The 19,653-nt window shown below is 43.1% G+C and overlaps 1 protein-coding gene across 4 annotated transcripts in view; it reads left to right on the top strand.

Moving 5' to 3' along the window:
* Window positions 1-3,005: 3,005 nt before the first annotated feature.
* LOC149228845 (mediator of RNA polymerase II transcription subunit 7a-like) overlaps window positions 3,006-19,653 on the top strand; it is a 227,213-nt gene continuing 210,565 nt past the window's right edge. For 3 of the 4 annotated variants that reach the window (XM_089378402.1, XM_089378403.1, XM_089378401.1), the window contains exon 1: window positions 3,006-3,267. The gene's annotated coding sequence lies outside the window, so the exon portion shown is untranslated. The remainder of the gene's footprint in view (window positions 3,268-19,653) is intronic. The other variant, XM_089378400.1, reaches the window with a different exon arrangement.

Raw genomic sequence — 19,653 nt, 5'->3', positions numbered from 1 at the left:
GGAAAGAATTTCAGAGGACAAGGGCTACAATCTCTTTGGTGAACAATTGCTTACTCTATGTGGGGCCTTTGATTTAGTCATTTGTAATGGCTTGACTAGATGGGCAAAGTTCGGTAATTTCATTTGCAATACTTACAATGGAGCAAGTGTGGTAGATTATGTAATTTGCTCGCATGGTTTGTGTGAGAAAATGGAAGAAGTTTTGGTTGGAGATCAGCTGTGGGATTTGAAATCAGATCACAAGCCAATTTATTTATGTTTCTCTTAGATTGGAAAGAAACAATTAGAGTAAAAAATTCAGCATGTCCAACAAAATCTCCCATAGGGCAGAATTCTTTTGACCCCAGAAAATTGTGATACCTTCAAAATGATGCTAGAGAGGCTCTTTGAGAAGGAGAAAATTACAATTCACAACCTTCATAGTCATGAATTAACACATTTAATTCAATGTGCACTTGCAAAGTGCAAAGGAACAAAAATTAAGAAGTTTGAAACAAATTGCTTTCCGGTTAATGCTTGGTTTGACGAGGAATGCAAAAAGGCAAAGAGAATGTGCAAAGAGTCAAACAAGGATAACATAAAGCTCAAATCTTACAAGTAGTTATTGAGCAAGAAAAAGGCTGATTTCATGGTTTCAAGGAGGGAAGAACTAATCTTCCTTGGGAAAAATAATCCAAAATTATTTTGGAAGGAGCTCCAACCGAAAAAGATACAAATTGGAAATAATATTATAGCTTCTAAATGGTTTGACTATGCAAGACAACTCTACGAGAAGGTTCCCAAGGTTGACCCTCCCCCCCTAGTCAACACTGATACTAAACTCTTCACGATACAAGAGGTAGAGATGGGTATCAAGAAGTTGGGTGTTGGAAAAGCAAAAGACTTAGCTGAACTCCAAGCAGAATATCTAAAGTGGGGCTCAAAGATTCTTGCACCTCACATTACAAAAATCTTCAACAACATCATACAACAAGGGCTCCCCACAGATTGGACAACTAGTTTGGCAATACCTCTTTTCAAGAGCGGTGACGTCAATAATCCTTCCAATTATAGGACCATCATGATAAACCCTTTGTTTGCAAAGCTATTTGGAAGCATACTAGAAAACAAAATTAGCAACTGGGCAGAAGAAAGAGATAAGCGTGCTAAAGGGCAAGCAGGTTTTAGACCTAAATATTCCACAGTTTATCATTGCATAACTTTAAGGCACATCATTGGAAAAGTTTAGGAGAAAAAGGAAGTTTGTTGATTTCAAAAAAGCGTTTGACTCGGTTCCTAGGGATAAACTTTGGCAGAGAATGGAGGAACTTGGGGTTCCTAAACATTTGAGAGCAGCTGTGCATAGGTTGTATGAAGAGGTGAAAGTCAAAATTAGAACTTCAGTAGGCATTTCTGAAAGTTTTAGAAGCGATATCGGGGTCAAGCAAGGTTGCCCACTATCTCCTACCCTTTTTGGTTTATATATCGACAAGCTTGAGGAGTGGTTAAATTCACAAGGGGGTGATGGTATCTATTTGTGCAAGTTTGTTATAAGGCTTCTTTTGTATGCAGATGACCTTATTCTGATTGCTAAATTGGCTCTTGGTTTGCAAGAGCACTAACTATCCCTTGAACTTTTTTGTAGAAGTGTGGGGATGCAAGTCAATATCAGCAAAACGAAAGTAGTGGTCTTCTCTAAGAAAAGAAAACAAAACCAGCATAAATTCTACTTTGAAGGCAACATTCTGGAAGAAGTTGCGGATTACAAATACCTCGGAACTGACTTCAACAAAAATCTAAGCTGGAATGGTTGTAGAAAGAAAAGAACTTTGGGGGGTTGGAAAGCATTTTATGCTTTTCAAAATAGGTGTAGAGAGGCAGAGTTATGGGACTGGAAGGCCACTCAAACTCTTTTTGGGCTTCTAGTGATTCCGGTGATTCTCTATGGTTGTGAACTATGGGCTAGCAGTACCTCTGACATGCAGTGGAGACAAATTGAGAAAATTCAGAAGCGTTTGATTACAAACAAATTTAAGATTGAAAGTGTAGTTCCTTATGATATCTTGTTAAGTGAAACAGGGATTGCTCCTATTGAAGCAATTGTTATGGTGCGAGTCATAAGGTATTTAAAAAAAATTGAGCAAATGGAAGAGGGTAGATGGCCTAAGGTTGTCTTTAATGATAGATTGTGCAAGAGCAAAAAAACTTGGATGCAACAAAATAACAAATGGTTTAGTAAACGGGGCATTTGCTTGAACGTGTGTCCCATAAACAACAAAGAGATAAAAACGTTTGTTATGGAAAAGTTCCACAAACGTACTTGGGGTGAGGAGCTAGGAAGAAAGAAAAATTACTATATTGAAGTGTTTAATCCCACTCATAATCATCAACCAAAAGCATACATAGAGGCCAATATCTCTTGGAGAGCCAAAATTCTTATTGCTCAGTTAAGGACTAATTCTCATCAACTCCATTGTGAAACAGGGTGCTGGAAAAGGCCAAAGAAGTGTGGGAGGAAAGGGTATGCATTTTTTGTTCTTCCGGAAAAGTGGAAACAGAAAAACATTTCATTTTAGAACATGAGGCCTTCAAAGACAACAGGGAAAGTTATGCAGACATTCTGGAAGCTAGCTCTTGGGATAATCTATTTAGCGAGGGGTTTGTCGAGAAGTTGGGAGCATTTATTGTGAAGCTTCACAGAAAAAGGGCCGAATACATCAAGCAGATGAAGAAGCAATCTTTCCCATAGGCTATTTTTAACCTCGTAAACGTTAAAATAATTTCTTTCTTTCTTTCTTTCACACTTAAAACTCAAATCTAGTGGACCACCCTAACTTAACTTAAGTAACAATTAATGATTAATATTTTGGCTTTGAATTTCTTTATTTCCTTTGCTTCTTTCTTGTAGGAGGGTAACCGAAATCTGGTGGACCACAAAGTAATAATTAAAACTTTTAATAAATAATTAATATTTTGGTTTTGAATTTCTTTATTTCCTTTGCTTCTTTCTTGTTTCTTGTAGGAGGGTAACCGCTTTGAAAGTGCAATTAGATTATCTTATTTTTTTTCCATCGTACCGGTTTGAAACTGTGCACGGGAAATAAGTCGAAGTACTCCGCAGAAAACCAACTATGGAAAGAAAGGGAAGCAGAAATGCGAACGGCGGCAGCTTAAAGCAAGAGGTTTCAGTACAGCGACACTGAATTAACTGGCACAGCAGAGAAGCATACGCGTTTAAATTATTTGGTTTAAAGATGCACATTTGAAGTCTCCAATCACTTTTCGGAGGTAACCATCTTGTCACTTTTCTGCAAAATTACACTGCTTGAGTGCAATTTTCGTAAATTACGCTGCTTGATGTAACAGAGACGAAACATGATAGGATGCAGTGTTTGAAGGATACTACTGGGTAGAACGTATGTCAGATTAAAAAACTCAATTTTGCATTGCTTCCCAAATTAACATATTCAATTATGCATTGCTTGATTTACATGACAGAAACCTGATCTTTGGTTGCAGTATGAACTAAAATATCTGTCCCATTAATTCTAATCGGGACTACCCTTTGACAGGCAGCTGTGCTGTTGTAAACCCCAGGTCTACTCCTAGTTATTACGTATAGCTTTGTTTCTGGGCCGAAAATGTTGAGAAGTATCTTCAATTAGGGTAACCTTTGAATTGGAAGACATGAGCTCCCTATTTGTCATGGTACAAGTTTTCGATTTAGACAGGTGAGTTTTCAAGATTTTATGTGCTGATGGAGAGGATAGTCACGAGACCCGGACCCAAGAATCACTGGGAAAAGTTTGAAAATTAAGAGTAACCGGGACTCTAATTAAAAAAAAAAGAAATTGGCACAGAACTCCACAATTAAAATAAATTCCAAAATAGTTAACGATCGTTTGTCTGGTCGGTGAAAGCGAGGTGCTGAAATTGTTTTCACCAAGGTTCAAGTTACTCCAATGACAGACTCGTTGTCATGTTCTTGGATGTGGCAATGCACACAACAATGGTTGGGGTCAGGTCACTCCAATGACAGGTTCGTTCACATCCACGGTTTGTCTGGTCGGTGAAAGCGAGGTGCTGAAATTGTTCTCACCAAGATTCAAGTCACTCCGATGACATGCTCGTTGTCATGCTTGTGGATGTGGCATTGCACACAACAATGGTTGGGTTGGGTCACTCCAATGACAGGCTTGTTCTCATGCTCGTGGATGAGGCAATGCATACAACAATGGTTGGGTCAGGTGTAAATCCTGGGCAGCTTTGGTGGAATAGGTACCCAGCACCCCCATCTGACATCCTCTTAACCGAAGACCAAATTGGATGGCAATAATTGAACCAGGTCACTCCAATGACAGGCTCGTGGGTGTGGCATTGCACACAAAAACGGTTGGGTCAGGTGCAAATCCTGGGCATCATTTTTGGAATAGATACCAGCACTGGCATCTGACATCCACTTAAACGAAGAGTTACAAATTGGATGTTATTAATTTTACATTGTGACAAGGGCAAGCTAATTCAAAAAATATTCAGAATACCAAATTTTGTCAAAATATGTTAGAATGGTAGAACTCTGCTAAACTTCTTTTTAAAAACCTTGGTCAAATCTATTGACTAGCTTAGTCAAACGTGGTTCAACTCATTGCATCTTGGTCAAACTGACCAGATTCTATCAAGTTTGGCGCAAACTCAAACGATCAGACTCAGCTTATTTCGAAACAAATTTGGCAACTCTTATTTCAATGGTGCACAGTAATCCTAGAGTTTAACACAAAACAGTCGTAAGTACCTTTAAAATAAAAAAAACATATATAAAAACTAGTAGAATCAAGCATGGATATGAAAAAAACCCGAGGCATACTTAAAATCAGAACAGGTATTTTCAAATTACACTTTCTGCTCCACGAATACCAGCTCATTGCATCTTGGTCAAACTGATCAGATTCTATCAAGTTTGGCGCAAATTCAAACGATCAGACTCAGCTTATTTCGAAACAAATTTGGCAACTCTTATTTCAATGGCGCACAGTAATCCTAGAGTTTAACACAAAACAGTAGTAAGTACCTTTTGAAAAAAAAGCATATATAAAAACAAGTAGTAGAATTGAGCATGTATATGAAAAATACCTGAGGCATACTTAAAAATCAGAACAGGTATTGACAAATTACAATTTCTGCTCCACGAATACCTCTGCAAAATGCTTTGCCTGCATACCTGTTTTACGTTGCAGTTTATTTTAATTTTTAGCATTTTCTGCATACCCACATTCACACGATTTGCTTGTATACCTGTTTTATGTTGCTACTTACTTGAATTTTTGGCATCATCTACTTGCCCACATTCTGTAAAGCAGTCAGGCTTGGTGTTTTTTGGCAGCATCGTCTAGTTGTTTAGGAGGCTAGTAGGGTTTTTGGTTGTTGCTCATATTTTGCTGTTACAAAAGAACTCACCACTATTCTTTGTAGCTTGCATTGTGTCATGTCCCTTCTCAAATAAATTTGTAACAGTTTTTGGTCTCTCCACAATTTTGCATAAATTTTGATGAGTAAAGGAACCCAAGCATTTTTGACTTAGGAACTTAGGAGAAAGGGAGGCTAAATTATATCGCTAGTGGAAGGTGGGGACCACCCACGTGGGAAAACGCACTTGGGCACTTGGACAATACGAATTGCCTTGGAGGGGAATCGAATGGCTTGGAGAGGGGCCCACATGGGGAAAGGAAGGCCCACGAAGATATAAGGAGGAAGAGCTCCCCAATTGAAGGTATTCATTTGCACATCAAATTCATTTGTGTTGCTCGAGCTGCTTAGCCGAGTTAACTGGCTGTTTAGCATCGAGTCTCTCAGGCGGGAGACTCAAGCTTTTCTTCGGGGGACTTCGAGTGCCACCCTAGGAAGGCATTTCACACTACTTTGTTTTGATTTCTGATAGCATGGATGTGCTCTAAGTCTCAAATTTTGCAGGGAGGTTTAGGTGCATGTATTCCAAAGAACCCAGAAAGCGTTTTGGAAAATTCCACCTAGAAACAATTTTATTAAAATAATTAATTATTTTTAAAGGGACCTTAAGTCTAAACTTAGGAAAATAAAACAATTAAAGTGTATTAATATAAATTGTGGGTGTAACTTCTAGAATAAGACTAGGATCAAGCAGAAATGATCTTAGCCATTGATTAGCTTCTAATATGGGTTGTTGAATGTCAATGAGAAGATTATTTAAGGAGGCTTGAGGGTCACTTGGAAAAAAACACAGAGAGTGAGTTTAGAAGTTCGATTTTCTGAAGCAGAGTAGCTGTCAGGAGAATTTTGATAGTGAGGGGAAGGGATAGTATCCAAAGGGAAACCTTTCCCGGTCGGAGGATCCTCAGTAGAGAAGGCGGAGGGAGATCAAGTAGTGGCAATGCTGAGCTAGAGGGGCTAACGCAGAGCCACGCAGAGGCAACAGAAAAGCAAAGAGGGAGTCTGAAATTTGCAGAGGGAATTCGAGTTTCAGAAGCCGAGAGCTAGGGTGTGAGACCAGGAGGCAGAAATCGAATCACCTGGGCAACGAATCGACTAGCTAGAGGATTGACGCTGTCCCCAGTGAAATTGATGCTGGGCTGACGCAGAGGCAACACAAAGCCAACTAGAAAAGCCGGGGGCAATCATTCTGGGGCTGGATTAGCTAGGATTCCCAGTGATAATGTGAGGTAATCTCACAAATCTCTTTGTCAGGATTATTCTCTGTAACTGGATTGCGAGGAAGGCTTCCAAAGATGTATTCAGATTTTACTACTGCATAATAATAAAAAACCCTCAGAGTTGCTGCACCGGTTTTCCCGCATTGGTTTTTTCCGGGGACGTTTGTCTAAAAAATACTGTGTCACTTGTGTATCTTTCTCTATTGTTTTGTTCTTGTTTTGGGCAAATTAATTAATTAAGTGAAGGTTTCTGTTGTATTAGTTTCGATATTTGCTGTAGGAAGCAATAGATAATTCGTTTAAGTAATTAACAAATAGGAGAAGTTTAATCAATTGTTGCAATAGTTGATTTGGGTGGGATTCTCGAATTTTCACATGGTATCAGAGCGAGTGTAGGTGAAGCAAGAAGAACAGTGCTAGAGAAGCCAGCGCTAAGCAGAAAAGGATGTTGAAAAAGCTGCTGGAGGAAGCAGTTTGAAACCGCAGAGGGTTTGCGCAGTCCTAGCCGGAGGGATGTTTTTCGAGGCAGTCTCTCTTTGAGTGAGTCGACAGAGAGGAAGGACTCCCAGTTCAAAAGTTTGCCGTGGTAGAGGGAGCAACGCTGAAGCCTCAGTGTGAGGAGAAGCTTGTGGGACGCAATTTTTCTGCATGTCGTTTTGTTGGGCAGAAAGACGTCATAAGAGAAGGAAGAAGCACGGTTGAGGGAATTTCTTCCTCAGTAAGACTTCTCGCAGTCCATTCCTCACAAAGCTTCAGGGGACCCGTGATGAGTCATCTGCTGTGGGGTCTACACCTCAAAACTCAAAGTTGGTTAGACTGGCCCTCAATTCTATCTCAAATGGCAAGTTTTGTCTAGAGTATCCTGGGCAGCGTGACTTTATCAAATTGGGATGAGATGTGGGTAGCTCTCAAGCAAGAGGAGCTGAGGAGAGACTTGGTCAAGTGTAAGCCTGATGAAAGCAACAATAGTGGGTCGAAGCCCAAGGAGGAGGAGGATAATGCAACCCTTGCATTGAAGGGACAACATGAGCAGCAGAGACATAAGAAGGACGTCTCGAAGCTAAAGTGCTTTAGGTGTGGTGAGATAGATCACTACACAACTTAGTGTCCTCTCAGGAAGAAGGACAAAGACGAGAAGCACAATCCGAAGTCTGCGCTCGCGAAGATCAAGAGGAGGAGTTCGCCATGACAGCCGAGATACCTCCAAGAGGGAGGTGGTTGATTTGAAGCTGTAGTTCGAAGGAGCTACAAATGGGCAGGATCCTTGAGGAGCCCACCTCTCGGATCAATTTATTGCTACGGGAGCTCAAATCAGAAGTAGTAGGATGGACCAGTGTCAGATGGTGCTGAGGAGTGTCGGAGAGACAGCTGCAGTGGCTAGGAGCGCTTGAGGCTAAGCAATGTAGAGCAGAGTTGGCGGCAGTGTAGATGGAACAGAGCAGTAGCCAGCAACAATGCAAAAGATTCAGAGGGTCAGCGCAGAGATTAGCAGCAGTCAGGTTCCAGCATTCACATGGTATCATACTAAACACAGTTAGTTCAGTAATTTGGGATGTTTTTCCATTGCTGATGGAGTAGCAACAACAGTTTGCAGTGCAGTGGCAATTGGCAGTGATAGTGCCGGTAGCAGCGTTGATGCAACATTTCAGAGGGAGTTGCAATGCAGATGCAGTGTTGACAGTGGCAGGGTCAGTAACAGTATAAATGCAACATTTGTGTAGTGGTTGGTGGATAGCTTATCAGACATTAGTAATGCAGAGGGAGATGTTACAGAACAGGGTGATGCTTTAGTGGGAGGCATTGCTAGAGCACATTCCTCGCTAAGAGGGAGTGTTGATTTCTGGTAGCATCAGATGTGCTCTAAGTTTCAAATTTTGCAGGGAGGCTTAGGCACATGTATTCCAAAGAACCCAGAAAGCATTTTGGGAAATTCCACTTATAAGTAGTTTTATTAGAATAATTAATTATTTTTAAAGGGACCCTAAGTCTAAACTTAAGAAAATAAAATAATTAAAGAGTATTAATATAAACTGTGGGTGTAACTTCCATAAGAAGATGAGGATCAAACAAAAATGATCTTAGCCCTTGATTAGATTCTAATATGGGTCATTGAATGTCAATGAGAAAATTATTTAAGGAGGCTTGAGGGTCACTTGGAAAAAAACAGAGAGAGAGAGTTCAAAAGTTCGATTTTCTGAAGCAGAGCAGTTGTCGGGAGAATTTCGATAGTGAGGGGCAGGGATAGTATCGGAAGGGAAATTTTTCCCGATTGGAGGATACTCAGCAGGGAAGGCAGAGGGAGATCTAGTAGTGGTGGCGCTGAGCAAGAGGGGCTGACGTAGAGCCACGCAAAGGCAGCGCAAAAGCCAAGAGGGAGTCTAAAATTTGCAGAGGGAATTCGAGTTTCAGAAGTTGGTAGCTGGGGTAGTGAGACCGGGAGGCATAAATCGAATCACTTGGGCAACAAATCGACCATCCAGAGGATTGACGTTGTCCCCAGTGAGCTTGACGCTGGGCTGGCACAGACACTGCGCAAAGGCAGCGCAGAGCCAGCCAAAAAAACCAGGGGCAATCATTTTGGAGTTGGATCAGCCAGGATTCCTAGTGATAGTGTGAGGTAATCTCACAAATCCCTTTGTCAGGATTATTCTTTGTAACTAGATTGTTGGGAAGGCTTCTAGAGATGTATTCAGATTTTAATACTGCATAATAATAAAAACCCTCAGAGATGCTACACTGGTTTTCTCGCTTTGGGTTTTTTCGGGGACATTTGTCCAAAAAATACTGTGTCACTTGTGTATCTTTCTCTATTGTTTTGTTCTTGTTTTGGGCAAATTAATTAATTAAGTGAAAGCTGCTGTTGTATTAGCTTCGATATTTGCGATAGGAATTAGTAGATAATTTCTTTAAGTAATTAACAAATAGGAGAAGTTTAATCAATTGTTGCAATAGTTGATTTGGGTGGGATTCTCGAATTTTCACATGGTATCAGACCGAGTGCAGGTGAAGCAAGAAGAACATTGCCAGAGAATCCAACGTTGAGCAGAAAAGGAGGCCGAAAAAGCTGTAGGAGGCAGCAGTTCGAAACCCTAGAGGGTTTGCGTAGTCCTAGTTGGATGGCTGTTTTTCAAGGCAGTCTTTCTCTGAATGAGTCGACAGAGAGGAAGGACTCCCAGTTCAAAAGTGTCGTGGCAGAGGGAGCAACGCTGAAGCCTCAAGGTGAGGAGAAGTTGGTGGGACGCAGTTTTTCTACAGGCCGTTTTGCTGGGTAGAAAGACGTAAGAAGAGAAGGAAGAATCATGGTTGAGGGAATTTCTTCCTCAGTAAGACTTCCCGCGATCCATTCCTCACGAAGCTTTAGGAGACCTGTGATGAGTTATCTGCTGTGGGGTCTACACCAATGTTGCACGAAGCGAGAGCGAAGCGGAAGCGTTTTTTGGAAGCGGAAGCGTCATTTTCCAAAAATCTAGGAAGCGAAGCGTCCGCGGAAGCGTCTGCTATATATATATATATTTTTATATTTTTTTGCATTTATACTCAAAACAAACATCCCAAATACCAAATTAATTGTAGAAGACATGAAAACATGCATATTTTTGCATAAATCAAGATAGATATGGCATCCATGATTCCATTGTAGTTACTTGTATGTACAACAATCATCTATATTCTAGCTATTACAAACATACATCAAATTTTTAAGCATATTATAAAACATAAAACATTTAAGCATATTATAAAACATAAAACATAGAGCATATTATGATTTATCTAGCAAGTGAGCAACTGTCAACATTTGTCATGTCCAAAATTCAAATAATAATGTTTACAAAATATGTCACTTGGTCACCGCCAAGCCAAAAAGGTTCAAAATTCAAATTCACAAGTCTACAAGTCTAATGAGTAATCTATGACAAAAAGTAGTAGATTGTGAATATATCTACTAATCTCTCCTCCTTCCACCACGAATAGAACGTGGTGGCGGGCCTCCACGTGGTGGCAATGAAGAAGATGGTGCCTGTGGAAGTCGTGGCACTGAAACTGATGAAGAAGAACCCCCTGCTGTTGGTGTTGAACCATGGAACCTAGGAACCAAGGGACCAGATGGGGGTGGGGGTGGCATATCAGCACGGTCATCATCATCCTAGAATCGCTCAAAAAATTCATGCAAAAAAAAAAAACACTAGTTAACAAAAAAATTAAAAAACATGAATTAGAGAAATGCTTTATAAGGGAAAATTGGAAAATTCATACAACAATGGACATACCTGGATAAGAGCATCCTCTAATTGCTCTAGTCGCAACACTCCATCCTCCAAATTGGGCTCCTCTGGATTCTTGTCCCAAATCAACAAGTCTTTATTAGACTTTGCATCTTCACAGTAATGGGACAACAATCGCAAGTTGTAATGAACATAAACCAAGCTCTCTGCCCGGTCTAAATTCAACCTGTTCCTTTTAACACTGTGGATGAAAGAATAAGAGCTCCAACACCTCTCTGCAGAAGAAGTGTTTACCACCTGTGATAGCACCCGCAATGCCAAACTCTGTAGAAGTGGAGTGCCCCCTCCATGCATGTTCCACCACTCAAGAGCAGAAAAAGTCTCTCGATCTTTAATTGCATGCATGCTCCCAAATGGACCAGTGTTGAGCGTATAGTTGCTCACCTGTCTCCGTACCAATGCAGCCTCCTCCTCATCAGGGATTAATTTACTCAATGCAGCCATATATTTTTGGTGAACCTCTTGATCTTGGTGTGGTTTTCTCCTGAAAGCCATGATGGATGATAGTATTTAGGTGTCAAAACATATGCTAATGCATGCAATGGAATATTTAGCATTTCCCATCGGTTTTGCACCTCTACACGAATATAATTGTACAAGGTGGTATCTCTAGGCTCAACAATGTCTTTAATCTGCCCCAACATGCTATCCATTTGCTCATACACCTCCCCAATTACTGGTCGATCTGAATCTGCAAACTTGATCATGTAATAAATTGGTTTGGTGAATTGCAAAACATATTTAACCTGTGACCAAAAGTAACTGTCAAGAACAGTGTCCCTGACTGCATTAGCACCATCTGTGTCAGTGTTAATTTCATCCCATGTTTCAGCACACACCAGATTAGTTAAAGCTTGTCTCACCTTCACTAGCCGCCTAAAGGTGAGGTAATAACTAGCAAATCTTGTCTTTGCAATTTTAAGCAATTGCAACTTGGAGTAAGTGCCATAGAAGTAGTTTACCCTTGTATGCCCTGTGATGAATTTAATGAGCTGCTTCCCTTTCCTGTAAACCTCAGCAATCCACCCACATTCTTTGTGTTTCACAATATCATGCATCAAAAGGTTCAATGTGTGAACCAGGCACCCAGACCAAAAGATGTGTGGATGAGTACGCTCAATAATTTTTCCTGCTGCCTTACAATTTGCTGCATTATCTGTGATCACTTGAACCACATTATTCGGACCAACATCTTTGATTGATTTCAATAGGAGATCTGCAATGTTTTGTGCAGATGCAGTGATGGAGGAGGAGTCATGACATGCAATAAATACTGCACCACTAGAAGAAACACCAAGAACATTTATCAAATGTTGGTTTCTAATATTTGTCCACCCATCTGATACAATGGATACCCTAGAATCTACCCACTCATTTGTAAAACGTGTCAAAGCTCTTTGAACCTTAGCTTTTTCTCTTTCTAATAACACTGTTCTAGCTTTCTCATAGTTGGGGGCCTTGTATCCTTTTGGGGCTTCATTGATGGCCTTTACCATGTCATGCCAATAGGGAGAGCGAAGCACATTGAATGGTACACCGCAAGCACAAAGAAAACGGACTATCTTTCCATCCACATCATCCCTCCCAGCAACATTAAGGAAATCCCCTATTGTTCTTCTACCTCCAGAGCTTGCAGAAGTACCATGAGGAGATGAGCAACTACCAAATTTAGAGGTTGCACTTGATTCAGAATGAGTTTTTTGTTTCTTGTTTTTTTGTTGTGTAGCCATCTCTATTTGGATGTATTTTCTTCTTTCTTCAGTTGAAATGTTTGGGCAAATTTGTACCCCCACAGAACCCTTTTTTTCATCACTGTCCAGCACCCCACAAAGATGCCTCCTCAGACGGGTATATGAACCACAATATGGTTTTCCTCCATGACAACCATGAGGGCACACAAATTTGTAAGATCCACCACCCTTTCCCCCATCAAGTTTGGTCACATAGTTCCACAAGGGTGTTGATGTAGCTTTCCCATCTTGTGTTTCAGTGTCCCCTTCAAGTTCATCCCCTTCCTCTTCAAACCCTTCCTCCTCATCATACATTGGGTCACTACTATTAGGACCATCACCAATGTCCTCTTCTGTTTCTTCCCTTCTATTCCTCACCCTTGCCATCATTAAAACCAAGAGTGGAATGATACATAGAAGCCAAAATAACACCATCTTGGAATATGGATATAGGTGGTGGACAACGGCAACCTGTAAATAAAGGAGCAAGTAGAAACAATGGGAAAGAGTAGGAGAGGGAGGAGAAAAATACAAATTTTTTTTCAAAAAAACAAGGGAGTTTGGGGTTTGAACTTACCTCTTTAGCTCTTGTAGATGAAGTCCTCCAAGCTCTTGTTCCAAGCTCCTCCTCCTTCTCCTAGCTCCTCCTTCTTCACTCCTCCAAGCTCTCCTCTCTTCTCCTCTCCTTTCCTCTCTTCTCTTCTCCTCTCCTCTCTTCTCTTCTCCAACTCTCATAAACTCAAAGTGAGAAAATGAGGAATGAATGGGGGCTTTATTCTTTTCATTCCTCACCTTAACCTCACCCTAACCTCACCCTAACCCACCCCCTTAAGGTTGAGTGAACATAACTTTAAAAAAAAATTAATTTTTTTTTTGTTTTTCTCCCTTGGGCGCGCCCCTTTCCGCCGAAGCGTACGGAAGCGTTGCGTGAAGCGCACGCTTCCTGCTCCGAAGCGCCACGCTTCGGCGGCCCGAAGCGCCGTACGAAGCGCGCTTCGGAGCCGGCGCTTCGGAAATTCCAGGAAGCGCAAAAAAATTTGCGAATCGCGCTTCCGAATTTCCGAAGCGCGTTTCGGAAGGCGCTTCGTATAGCGCTTCCGTACGGGGCGCACTTCGGAGCTTCGAAGCGGGGGGGGGGGGGGGCGCTTCGTGCAACACTGGTCTACACCTCAAGACTCAAAGTTGGTTAGATTGGCCCTCAATTCTGTCTCAGATGAGTGAAAAGTCTTTGTCCAAAGTATCATGGGCAGGGTGACTTTGCCGAATTGGGATGAGATGGGGGCAACACTCAAGCAAGAGGAGCCGAGGAGAGCCTTGGTCAAGTGTAAGCTTGACGGAAGCAACAGCAGTGGGTCGAAGCCCAAGGAGGAGGATAATGCAACCGTTGCATCAAAGGGACAACAGGAGCAATAGAGATGTAAGAAGGACGTCTCGAAGCTAAAGTGCTTTAGGTGTGGTGAGATGGGTCACTATGCAACTCAATGTCCTCTCAGGAAGAAGGACAAAGATGAGAAGCACGATCTAAAGGTCGCGCCCGCGAAGATCGAAGAGGAAGAGTTCGCCATGACAGCTGAGATACCTCCAGAAGGGAGGTGGCCTGATTTGGAGCTATAGTTTGAAGGAGCTACAGATGGGCATGATCCTTGAGGAGCCCACCTCTTGGATCAATTCCTTGCTATGGGAGCTTAGATCAGAAGTAGTAGGATGGACTAGTGTCGGTTGGTGTCGAGGAGTGTCAGAGAGATAGTTGTAGTGGCTAGGAGCGCCAGAGACTGAGCAACGTAGAGCAGAGTTGGCAGCAGTGCAGATGGCACAGAGCAGTAGTTAGCAACAGTGCAGAAGATTCAGAGGGTCATCGCAGAGACTAGTAGCAGTTAGGTTCCAACATTCACATGGTATCATACTGAACACAGTTAGCTCAGTAATTTGGGATGTTTTCCGTTGTTGATGGAGCAACAACAATAGTTTGCAGTGCAGTGGCAGTGTTGGCAGCAACATTGATGCATAATTTCAGAGGGAGTTGCAGTATGGATGTAGTGTTGACAGTGGCAGGGTCAGCAGCAGTACAAATGCAACATTTGCCCAGTGGTTGGTGGACAACATGTCAAACATCATTAGCGCAGAGGGAGATGTTACAGAATAGGGTGATGCTTCAGTGGGAGGCATTGCTAGAGCACGCTCCTCGCTAAGAGGGAGTCTTTATTTTTGGTAGCATCGGATGTGCTCTAAGTCTCAAATTTTGCAGGTGGCTTAGGCACATGTATTTCAAAGAACCCATAAAGCGTTTTGGGAAATTCCACCCAAAAACAATTTTATTAAAATAATTAATTATTTTAAATGGACCCTAAGTCTAAACTTAGGAAAATAAAATAATTAAAGAGTATTAATATAAATCGTGGGTGTAACTTTTAGAAGAAGACGAGGATCAAGCAGTAATGATCTTAGCCATTGATTAGCTTCTAATCTGGGTCGTTGAATGTCAACGAGAAGATTATTTAAGGAGCCTTGAGGGTCACTTGGAAAAAAAACATAGAGAGTGAGTTCAGAAGTTTGATTTTCTGAAGCAGAGTAGCTGCCGGGAGAATTTCGATAGTGAGGGGCAGGGATAGTATTTGAAGGGAAACCTTTCCCGATCGGAGGATACTCAACAGAGAAGACAGAGGGAGATCCAACAGTGGCAACGCTGAGCCAGAGGGGTTGATGTAGAGCCACACAGTGGCATCACAAAGGCCAAGAGGGAGTCTGAAATTTGCAAATGGAATTCGAGCTTCAGAAGTCGGGAGCTGGGGTGTGAGACCGGGAGACAGAAATTGAATCACTTGGGCAGCAAATCGACCAGCGAGAGGATTGACGCTGTCCCCAGTGAGCTTGACGTTGGGCTGACACAAACTCTATGAAGAGGCAGTGCAGAGCGAGCCAGAAAAGTCGGGAGTAATCATTCTAGGGTTGGATCAACCAAGATTCCCAGTGATAGATTGAGGTAATCTCACAAATATCTTTGTTAGGATTATTCTTTGTAACTGGATTGCCGAGAAGACTTTCGGAGATGTATTCAGATTTTACTACTGCATAATAATAAAAACCCTCAGAGCTGCTGCACCAGTTTTCCCGCATTGGGTTTTTTTGGGGACATTTGTCCAAAAAATACTGTGTCACTTGTGTATCTTTCTCTATTGTTCTGTTCTTGTTTTGGGCAAATTAATTAATTAAGTGAAGGCTGTAGTTGTATTAGCTTCGACATTTGCTGTAAGAAGCAGTAGATATTTTGTTTCATAATTAACAAATAGGAGAAGTTTAATCAGTTGCTGCAGTAGTTGATTTGGGTGGGATTCTTGAATTTTCACACCTTGGAGGAGAACCGGAGGAGATTTGTGACCACACCACTCATCCTTCGATCCAGTAGAGCGTATTTTTGGAACACGCAGAGGTAATTGGGAGTTCATCCGTGAAGCACTTGCCAGGAAAGTTTGGGGAGTTGAAGTTACAATAGAGGATCATCCTTGGGAGGAGTTTTGGAGTAGGAGGTTGCTGTGTTTGGGCAGCTCGACTTACAAGCGTTTGGGAAACTCGACTTACAACTATTGTGGACTGTGCAGAGGGTTATTCTGGGACTCACATGGGAGTTGGTGGAGAGAGCTACGGAGCTGGGTTCAGCTGGGAAAAGGGAGGAAAGCCATAGGGGATAGCATCTCAGTATTTGGGGCAGATTTGGAGGGCCTTCCCAGCCATTTCCAGACAGGTCAAGATTCCCAGCGTAAGGAGGAGGATGTGGTCCTTGGAGGTTGATTTTCAGAGGTCTAAACTAGGCCAAACCCTTTCTGGGTTTTGGTGGATTTTTGTTGAGGAGCCGAGAGTTGAAGTTGCAGAATTTTCTGAGCATAGGAAACACGATTTCTAGCACATCCTTTTCAGTAGTCTGTGCAATTTTCTGGGTAGCGTATATCACTTTTGGAGCAACAGTTGGACACACTAGGATCACCATTTGCTCACCTGGGTTTTTTCATGCTTGTCCTTGGAGACAAGCCCAGGTGCACCATTCCATCACTATTGTATTTGCTCTAGAAAGATTTAATAAAATGGCTCAGATGTTCTCTATTTCCAGTGCTTTCATGGGTGTTTATTGATTGTATCTCATTTCTGGATGTTGGTTTGTCTATTTGTATCACTGAATTTCCTAGTTAGGAAGCCCAGATCTTGGCTCATCTGTGGGGAGTTTCTCCTATGAGCGAAGAGGACCGATAGAATATTACATACAGGAGGCAGAGGTACCGAAGTAGAGAAAGAGAGCTGGAAATCACTCCAGATACAGAGGATAGGGGAAAGGTAGTAGTAGTAGAAGACATGGGAGAGCCCAAGAGCAGGGAAGAGATGGCTTTTGATAGCCTCTTGAAGGCTCTGAATGATTTAGCCAAGGGTCAGAAGGAAATGTTAGAGGAGATCAAAACGCAGAACCGGGAGAGAATCACTCCTAGCGGGTTTCTATTTGGAGAGACTTCGGGGGCCTCTCAACAATTCGACCATCCTTCACCCGCTGCACAACCTCCATCAGTGAGTGGGCCAACTCGAGCTACATTGCCCTCTTTCGTGCCTTTGGCACAGAATGAACTAGTAGGGGTCGAAGATCCTTCACAGATGGGAGAGCACTTCAGGGAATGGCAGTCCATGGGAGCAGACTTCAGGGAAGCACCCCCTTTTAGAGATTTCTGCAAGCTCAAGCTGAATGAGAAGAGCAAGGTCTATGGAGGACATGGCACACAAAGCTATGAGTTGCAGCGGACTATAGGGAGGATGTACTTCCCCACATATGATGGCACTGCCAAGTGCACCGCTCGGGCCTGGGTAGAGAAGATGGACACTTATTTCCAGCTCAACCAGATGACAGAGCTGGAGGCCATCAAGATGGCCACGCTGCACTTGGAAGGGGAAGCCCACGACTGGTGGTTTCATGGCTTGGCTACCTTGGGGCATGCCAATGTGACTTCATATGAGGATTTCACCAGGAGGGTGGTGGAGCGTTTTGATCAGAGGGATCCGAAGGCTCACTTCAAGGAGCTAACCCAACTCCGACAAATAAGTAACCTAGAACAGTACATATCAGAGTTCTTAAGAGTCTCAGTGATGGTGCTGGACCTATCAGATGCTCGGAGGGTGTACACTTTCATAGAGGGCCTACTCGAGCCCCTGCGTGGACTGGTGAAGTCCTGCAGACCCTTCACGCTGCATGAAGTATTGGCATGTGCTAGAGATTTACAGGGGGCCATCCCCAAGTCACAAACACCTTTTCTTGCACATACTCCCTACCCCCAGAAGGGGAAAAATACTAGGCCACCACCACAGAGAGCAGCCCAGGGGCGTGGGCAGCTGGATGATGAGACTGGGAGGGATCTCAAGAGGAGGAAGTTGTGCTTTACTTGTTGGGAGTCCTGGGCACCAAGCCATCAGTGCACAACTGGCAAATCCCACTACACCGAGGTCTTCTTAGATAGTGATCAGGAGGACGAGGTGGAGCTGGAGTGTTGTGTGGGAGATGGTGAGAGTTTGGCAGAGAGGGGACCTCCGCCACCACCTCCACAGGGAGGGGCATCCTTTGCTCCATTCGGGGGAGTCCTTGCTTCTTTATGCGAGTCCCTAAATTTCTGACATTGAGGATTAGAGGTATGATATAGGGGCAGCAGGTCTCAGTCTTAGTTGATGGTGGGGCTACCCACAACTTCATAGATGCCCAGTTGGTTCAGAGAAGGGGCCTCACCACGACCGAGTTTGAGGGCTTTTCAGCCCTTGTGCCGAGTGACCTGACCATGCAGTGCACTCGGTATGTGCCCACTTTGATGGTGACCATGGGGAGCTACTCCATGACAAACCATTTCTTTGTGGTTGATGTGCCAGAGACCAACGTGGTGATGGGTGTCCAGTGGCTGTACTCCCTTGGACGAGTTACCACTGATTGGAAGAAGCTGGAGATGGAGTTCACCGGCCTGGATGGCAAGCTGGTGGTCCTTAGAGGCATGCATTCGTACCCACCATAGACAGTCTCAGCGCATAGGATGGAGGCAGATCTGCGACATGGAGACATAGCGTGGGCAGTAGAACTGAGGGTTGCAGAGGTTGGGGGGCTAGACCAGTCACCACCTCTGGACATACATGCTTTGTTAGACAGGTACTCAGTAGTATTTGGAGATATTCCACCAGGGCAGCCACCAGACAGGTGATTTGAGCACACCATCGAGTTGGACCCTGGTGTGCAGGCAGTGATTACCAACCCTTATAAGCACCCCAAGGTCTATAAGGACGAGATTGAGCGGGCCATCAAAGAGCTGTTGGCGTTGGGCCACATCAGGCCAAGTTCCAGTCCCTTGCTTCTTTAGTATTGCTAGTGAAGAAAAAGGATGGAACCTTGCGCATGTGCATTAACTACTGGGCGCTCAACAGGAAGACATTGAAGAACTGGTACCCCATTCCTTGCATCGATGAGTTGATGGATGAGCTTAGAGGAGCCAAGTACTTCTCTAAGATAGATCTGTGTTCGGGGTACCATCAGATCAGGGTGAGGGATCAAGACATCCCCAAGACAGCCTTTCGATGCCATTATGGGCACTTCGAGTTTTTGGTCATGCCCTTTGGGTTGACCAATGCCCCGACTACCTTCCAGTCATGTATGAACCATGTGTTTCGGAGGCAGTTGAGGAGGTTTGTATTGGTGTTTTTTGATGACATATTGATATACAACAGAACTTGGGAGGAGCATCTCCAACACTTGGAGGAGGTGCTGCGTATTTTGGAGGAACAACAGTTCTATCCCAAGCTGTCCAAATGTGAGTTTGGCCTAACCGAGATGATCTACTTGGGGCACATTATTGGCGCAGATGGGGTGAAGGTACATGAGGAGAAAATACGAGCTATCCGTGATTGGATGGTACCCAGAGATGTGACAGCGCTAAGGGGCTTCTTGGGCGTCTGCACGTATTACTGGAAGTTTGT

The sequence above is a fragment of the Pinus tabuliformis genome, chromosome J (assembly GCF_031772625.1).
Source record: "Pinus tabuliformis cultivar Carrire ecotype Pingquan chromosome J, CPIR1, whole genome shotgun sequence".
In the NCBI taxonomy this organism is placed as follows: Eukaryota; Viridiplantae; Streptophyta; class Pinopsida; order Pinales; family Pinaceae; genus Pinus; species Pinus tabuliformis.
This window is presented reverse-complemented; position numbering and strand designations above follow the sequence as displayed.